The sequence below is a fragment of the Magnolia sinica genome, chromosome 4, assembly GCF_029962835.1.
Source record: "Magnolia sinica isolate HGM2019 chromosome 4, MsV1, whole genome shotgun sequence".
Lineage (NCBI taxonomy): Eukaryota > Viridiplantae > Streptophyta > Magnoliopsida > Magnoliales > Magnoliaceae > Magnolia > Magnolia sinica.
The window spans coordinates 111,459,648-111,468,389 of record NC_080576.1 but is presented as its reverse complement, the minus strand read 5'-3'; positions in this window follow the sequence as shown (position 1 = coordinate 111,468,389).

The following is an 8,742-nucleotide window of genomic DNA, read 5'->3' as shown; positions in this document are numbered from 1 at the left end:
ATCGTGGGATGGACCACACATATAAAATGAATTAACGGTACAGAAAAAGTAAAAAAGGGTTCCGAATCTATCTTCGTGTGTGGCAATCTGACGTTCATATTCATCGTGCATCCCTAAAGGTTTGCCAATCCAAACCGTTTATATAATGAGATGCACGACTGATGCTAGCTGCCTCGAAAAGCTTCAAGATTGGTTGATTATAAACTTTCAATCAATGGCCCACGAAACAACGGTTATGAGATGGATAATATTCAAGGGCGAAGATAGAGAGTTTCTTTTTTAAGTATACCACATCCACATAGCGGTCCATTGTATAAAGGGCTTGGATATTTGAAACATGACCGCAGATCCAACGGCTAGTACTGTTCCAATAACATATATTAGCATATCTCACATCCAGAGGAAAAGAGAAATGCACGATTGGCCATTCCTGTGGAATGTTCGCCACCCCTTATATCTTAACCGTCTATATTCAAGCTAACGGTAGATTTTTTGGTCATAGCATATACACGATGGGAACGGATTAGGAGTTACACGGGAAACAAGTTAGTGGATGTTTCACTGAACGTGGGGCCTACATTGATCTATTTTCTGTATATCCACGCCGTCCATCAGTTTCTCCAGCTCATTTTAGTGCGTGGTCCCAAAAACGAAGCAGATACAAATCTCAAGTGGACCACGCAATAGCGATTGAAAGCCCACGATTAAGAACTTCTTGGGGGCCACAAACGTTTTGGATCAAGCTGATATTTGTGTTTTCACTTCATCCAGGTCTTTGTGACCTTATCAATAGGTTGGATGGTAAATAAACATGACGATGGACACTAGTAAGTTTCTAATGGTGGACGTTCAATGACCATTGTTTACTGTAGTGTGGTCCATTTGAGATTTGGGTCTGCTTCATTTTTGGAAAAATCCCCTAAAATGATCTGGAAAAACTGATGGACGGCGTGGATATACAACACATATCTGGATCAACTCGTTCGGTCTCTAGTCGAGTGTTGGCTCCAAACCCCCGGGGCTGGGAGACGCATGCGTTCAAACTGGATGGGGTCTCGCAGAGTCCGAGTCGACTCGGTGAGTCAGCGGGAGTCGTCCGAGTCTTAAGGCCATGACCATGATAGTTCCATCCATCACACACGTGGCATGGTTGTACAGCAATTCACACCGTTCAGTTATCCATAGCCCAAATCCTGTTGGAACTTGGATAATTTTCTACTAATCATCCATTTGAGAGCCACAAACCAGATGGCTAGGATTGCTCAATCAGTTTTGATTTCTTAGCAATGCTCCATCCACAATGTGCCCCACAATTTGGATGGTCTTGATAGCACGTACGTATCTGCAACATGTAAGAAGGATGAATCAACCACCACTGGACCACTTGTACACATTGAGCGGCTAGGATGCAATAATCATAATGAACTCAGGGATATCTCTGGCCCTAAAACTTAAAAGTAGGCCCTGTTTCAATGATCCAGACAGTTATGTGATCTGCCTGTGATGGATGGACCCCGATCCTGAAATCTCGATAAGAAATTCTTGACACTTAGATCGGTAGCCTACACATGTACGGCCCAAAGATCAAGATCTGATGGCTAGGATCATCTAATCTTGGACATTCTGGAGCATGGTACATTCGTGATGGGCCCAGCAATTACTGTCTCGTTCCACCGAATCAGGAGGACCGTACAATCAGATGTAATCAAATTAATGATTAAAACAGATGGACAACCGTCCAAACTGGTTGGGCAAAATCACACGGTTAGCCTGATTTCGGGCTAAAACCCGTTCAAAGCAAGATGATATGGTGGAACTGGAAGAAAAGAATGTAATAGAGCTAGAGGTGGGCAAGAACCAACTCGACTCGTCGTCGTCGGATCCAACTCGACTGAACCGGTCGGATTCGGTTAGGGTCGGGTTGGATTGAGTAGACCCACTCGGATCCGATGCCAAACCGAGTTGAGTTTGGGTCATGTAGCAACTCGATCGGATCCAATCCGGTCGGATCCGGTCCGATCTGATTTGATTCGGACCAGAATCAGGTAATATAAAATCAGATTATTTTTTAAAAACTTTTACCCTTCTTCTTCCCGAACCCTAACCCTACCCAAGCCGACGCCGCTAGATGAACTTATGTGACACCGCAGCCCGAGCCGACTTCCTCTCATTCCCTCATTCTTTTCTCCTCCTTCCTCTCCCTCTTTCTCTCCTAATTTCCCTCTTGTTTCCTTCCTAGCACTAGAGTCTCCGGCTCGACTTGATTCAACCCAGTTCGAACCAATCGGACAGACTCAACTCGATTCGACTCGGACTTGGTTCGGGTCAAACCAGCAAGGAATCGGTTGGGACCGAGTCAGCCCTGCTGGACTCGGTCTTGAATCGGATCTAATTAGGGTCAGGTACAGTCCAACTCAACTCGATGCCCATCTCTAAGTAGTGTCCTCTATTTGTTGTACACGTGTCAGGTGATGTATCAAGTAGCCCATCTAGTGGGGCCTCTTAAGAGATCTTTTTTTTAAATAAAACTTGGAGGTATTAGACAAATTTATCCATCAGTTTTCTTGAATTTTTGGTAATTGATGTTTAAACATTAACCAATGATTTCAATTTCAAGAATTGAGTATAAATTAGATCTATGATATTTTAAGTGTCACTTATATTTTATATAAGTATGCATTAATTGTACTTTAAAATATCTAATATATGAGTAATCATAAAACTAAGCTAAATGGTGAAATATGCTCCAAAAATAATTATATTTAGAGCAAGTAATAATATCAAATATACAATGTACATCCATCAAGGGCATATAGTCCACAACTTAGGCCCAAGATACAATCTTAAAATAAATAGAAAATGTGTAATGACAATAATTTATTCAACAAAAAAGAATATCCGTGAATTCCAGCTGCCAGGTGAGTTAGCTACAATTGTCCATCAAAAAGTTAGAAGTAGGAGAACTCCTCTGAATACATGTGTGCTTCCTTCAATGCATCCGCCTCTGTAACATTTGCATCTAAAGTAATGTTTGGTTGGTGAGGGTGAGTAATCGACTCGCTAGTCGCTGGTTCCATTAATTTTAAGTTATACATGTTATTAACTCAATTAGTGTAGGTAGTAATATAATAAATAAATAAATGTTTACTAATCGATCTTATTAGGTGCATAAATGTTGTAATGAGATGGTGCATGAGTCTTATAATCCAGCATTCCATCAATAAGCAACTTCAACGCTTATTTCACAAATGTCCGAATAGATACAAATGACCCAAAAGCTCGATATTCATTATATTAACCCTATAAGATATCATTTCCAATATAGGGACCTATAAAGAGGTGTGTGAATCAATCTAAGACTTATGGGTAGGTGTTTCACCAAGAGATCTATAATTGAATATGACCATCCGATGATCGGACGTGTTGATCAATGGGAAATGTTTTAATTTAGTTCAACGGTCATCAATCATCAATCGGGTTATGCTCATACGGATGTGTGTAGGGTAATAAGTTAGATTAGTGTCCTAAATTTGATCACCATTTGACGGTCTAGAAGTCGCAACTTAGGCAAATAGTGAAGGGTGAACATTTCACTTAAGTTTATTCTATCATTCAAGGCATTGTGCATTCCATGCACTCGGCTTGCGAGTCCAAATTAAGTAATCCTAAACAGTATCTCGGCTCACAATCCATAATGGATAACAATCCCAATAAGACAAACGTTTTTCCTGTAGTTTCAAGTTTAGCGGACCACTAGCATACAGTTTAGAACTAGTTTGGTTAATTGGAGTATTTCTGTATTAAGTCAAACCTCGATAATTCTCACAGGTGATAGTAGTATCGTGACAATATCAATTCACAATTAACAAAAACGAATATGTGGCTCTAATTATTCTAAATTTGTAAATTCTAATATAAATTGGGTATTTAGTTAGACTAATAAAATCCTTTTCCGATTCCGTTTGTGTACATATTAGAATTTTTTTCTGTACAAAATTTTAAGGGACGTACGTTACAGTTCTTTACGCTAGTTTGAAGTTAATTAATCTGATGATCAGAACTATTCGATATTTTAGAGCAAGGGCAACTAGATGAACGGTCCTGATTGATTCATCACTTTGCGACGTGTAAAGGAGAGACTCTATCATACTCCCGGTTCTTGGTGTGCCACATGTACGGTGGACTAGTTGCCACTTGCCACCACTCAGTAAGTAGTGGGAAATACCGTACAATTTATCCACTCTGAATGGTAGAACAGGAACACAACCCAATCATGGATGGGCCATGGCCGAAGACGGTATTTATCACAACCCAATCATGGATGGGCCACAGCCAAAGATGATATTTATCACAGTCCGATCACAGGCCCTAGCCAAAGATCTCACTCACCGAACAATCCTAATCATCCCATCAGAGGGTTTTTCTCATTGAAAGCAGACAAATTGCTCGTGTCGGTTTCCAACGGCCATTTGCAAGCCACGAAGCTAGATCTTGCGATTTTGAGGCTGGGATAGAGCCACGGAAACGTTGGATGAACGGTGGAGAATTGCACACATATACCACATGTAGACTTCAGAATATGGGCCATCAATTGATTATGGATAACATACAACCGTGTGTATGGTTTAGATTTAGGCAGCAGTCTGAATGTAGGGTTTTGGCATTTATCAAGGAAATCATATATATATTATATCTGCTTTTAATGGAAAAACACAAGGGGAGTTATTTGATACTCTGCCTACGCATGACTTTTAATACGCAGGTGCTTAGAAATTGTACACGAGCCAGAAACTGACTCAAATTAAACCGACAAAATTGTAAAACTGTCTCTAATTTGCAACCCAAAAATGGATTGTTTGAACAGGACGTGGATGCCCGGAGAAACTTTACCAGGGATATCCCTGGTGGGGCCCACTGTGATGCATATGTTCTGTCCACGCCGTCCATACATATTTTCGGTTCATTTTAGGGCATGAGCCCCAAAATTAGGCAGATCCAAAGTTCAAGTGGACCATACCACAAGAAATAGTGGGAATTGAATGCCTACCATTAAAAACTTCTTGAGAGCCCTAAAAGTTTTAGACCAAGTATGTATGTTCTCATGAACATGTTGGATGACAAATAGACATCATGGTAAGCCTTAAGAAGGCTTCATCGGTGGGTGTCATTATCTTCATCGTTTATACTGCATGGTCCACTTAAGTTTTGGATTTGCCTCTTTTTGGATCATGCCCTAAAATGATACGGAAAACAGATGGACAGCACCGATTCATCACGGTAGGTCCCACAGAGTTGGTTCACCAAGGATACCTGACATACTCCAATTTTAACATTGTTGCTAGCTGGTGTCAAGGTTCCGCAGGCCCACCATGATGTAACTATTTTACCCACACCTGTTATACATTTTGCTAGCTATTTTTATAGTTTCAAAATCAAGGCAGATCTAAAGCTGGAGTGAACCACACCATAGATTGGGATCAAATGATTACCATTGAAAACTTCTTAGGGCCACTTCAATGTTTATTTTCGATCCAAATTGTTCATAAAGTCAAATAACTCTAGAGGGAAATAAAAAAGCACAAATATTAAATTAATCAAAATCTTCTATCCTAAGAAAGTTTTCAACAGCAAGCGTTCAATCTCGTTGTTTCAAGTATGGCTGTCCACTGGAACTTAGCAAAATCGATGGATGGCAGGGCTGAAACACATACATCATTATAAGCCTCACAGAGCTTCGACACCCATTAGCTTGTTTGTGTTCATTTGACAATCCTAACTTCCTATTAAAATAAAACAAAAGGCAACTGGAACTATACTGTTTTAATCGTCCAATAAATAACTGCAATCCAATATTTTGATAAATAAAAGAAAATTTTTGTTTAGGATACATGTAATCTAGTAACCATAATTTGGATGGTTGAGTTTGAATTTATCCTATATCGCATATGTGACTGTGAGATGGGTCATACATGCACAACATCAATGAACGGTTACAAGAACATGACCTAACCATTCAAACATTCAAGTTCTGAGTGCACGTATGGCCCACCTGATATCAAATTCGCTTGACTTTAGACACATGCGATGAATGAGTACAATGCGTAGCATGGGTTCCTAATTCGTAAGTGTAAGGCACTGGTTGTATAATGACTCAACCATCACCAACCTTTATGGTGACCGGGTCCAGTAAGATTTAATTGGGCTGAATCCCATTATCAAAAATAAGATAGATAAGAGCATGCATGAGATGTGTAAGTCTAAGTATGTCATTTTAACAGCCCATCTTTGATAGCGGCACCTAACATAATCAAACCCAAACATACCAAGGATGCGGGCTGTATAAGCCCCTGACCATACGCTACCTAGCACCCACCCTCATGTCAATGTCACCGTCTCAACCATTGACTGCGCCGACTCATGCCGGACGAGTTTTTGGCTGGGAGAGAGAGAGAGAGTCATAATTTTCGAGACTCTTCCATTATCAACGCCATTGAATTCCAGCCGTGAGTGTATTCTTCATATGAATGCTAGCATGAAAGCTCCGTGCACTTCCCATGAGGCCTGTGATGTAGGCCTCACTGGAAGTAGCCTCCCGAGAACTTCCCATGAGGTCGAGCTATGTGGGCCCCATCATGATGTGTGTCAAACATCTACCCCATTAATTAGATGCAACATTCCATTGTGAGCCATGGTCTTAAAAATCAAGTCAATCCATGACTTGTGCAATGTGTTCCAATTGGATGATGGGTTAGACTAAGTTTCAGACGCATCCAAATTTTAAGTAGGCCCCATCAAGTGCTTTTATATATTTTAGGTATGTCTTCACATGATTTTAGATGATATGGCCCACCTGAGTTCCATATAGACGGCTGATTGTTGGGATATCCCATAATTTAAAGGGGACCATCAAATGCACAATGTTGATGTTTGATACACATCATGGCGGGACCGCATAAAACCATTGCCTTATATATATATATATATATATATATATATATATATATATATATATATATATATATATATGTGTGTGTGTGTGTGTGTGTGTGTGTGAGAAATGGTACTGCGAGGTGGACCTCATGGGAACTTCCCTTGAGGTTGAGCTACGTGGGTCTCACCATGATGTGTGTTGAACATCAACACTGTGCATTTGATTGGTCCCCTTTTAGTTATAGGATATCCCAAAAATCGGCCGTATATGGAACTCATGTAGGTCATATTATCCAAAACCACGCGAAAATATGCCTACAACATATAAAAGCACTTGGTGGGATCCATTTGAGTTTTGGATGCAGCTGAAACTTGGTTTGACCCTTCATCCAAGTGGGACACACAGAATGGATGGGATGGATTTGTGAACCACATCTCAATGGGCCCAACAAATGATTATGAATGTTTTAATGGAGGGTAACCCCTCTCAACTGGAATGGTGCATCTGATTGATGGTGTTGATGTTCGACGCACATCATGATAGGGCCCACACAGCTCGACCTTATGGGAAGCTCCCATGAGGTCGACCTCATAGTACCATTTCCTTATATATACGAGATTTGGTGGCTACTCTAGGCCAAAGATTCTAACTCCCAAATTTCAGACAATATTTCTGTAGAAAGTTTGCTCTGAAGTATATTTGTTATTAAAGACATAATTATTTTTCTGTGTTAAAGCTTTTGTTAGTCTTCCACTAAGTTATGAGTAGAGACCCAACAGGTTACTTGTTAAATTCTTGTATTTAGCATTTTATGTTAAGTAGATTCTCAAGGTGGCCCATATTTGTAGGATTAGCAGTCCACAACCACACATAAGGTCCCATTTAAATCAAGGGCCGATTCCAGGTAGAGCACAGCATCAGAATTAGGTTTGGTCACGATCATCAACAGACATTTGCTTGTTGAATTTGGAGGGTCGAGGATTTTACATTTAATCATCCATGCTATATATTTAATCATCCATACTATAACTATCAATCCCACGGTTAGGTTCATCAATTCAGATTCATTATTCGGTTTTGAGCCTCCTGTAAAAGAGTCCTACAACTTGGATGGTTTCAATTCAGGCACACTATTCCAGCATAATTTCTCATTCTTAGTCCAGGAAGGATCCTACAGTGTTTTGATACACTGTTAGAGGGTGGAGGATGAAACGCATGCACTTGGGAATAATTTAGAAATTGCATAAGTGGGATATAAGTAGTTCGAGTTAAATTGTCCAAATTAGGCAACAGTTTATATGCATCATGAAATAAATCTTGTGTTTATTTGATTATCTTAAAATTGGATTGGTGCTCATTTATTGGACAGTTAAAAATAAGAAATATCACAGTTCCTTTTTAATAGGGTCAGCCCAACAGCCTGGCCCAAAACAATTCAAAATCTGGGCTGAGACCAACCTGAAGCCTGGCCGTTGACAGCCCCCTAAGTTTGGGTGGATCCCTGAATCCTAAATTGTGGGGCCCACTATGATGTATGTGTCTTAAATCCACCCTGTCCATCCATTTTTAAAGCTCGTCTTAGAGCACGATCACAAGGAGGAGGCCTGGCCGGTTGACAGCCCTCTACTTCAGCCGGACGGTTTAGGTGGATCCCTGAATCCTAAACTGTGGGGCCTACTATGATGTATGTGTCTTAAATCCACACTGTCCATCCATTTTTAAAGCTCATTTTAGAGGAGGACGATCACAAAAAGGAAGTAGATCCTATGTGTACTATACTAGAGGAAATAGTAATGATTGAATCCCCAGCA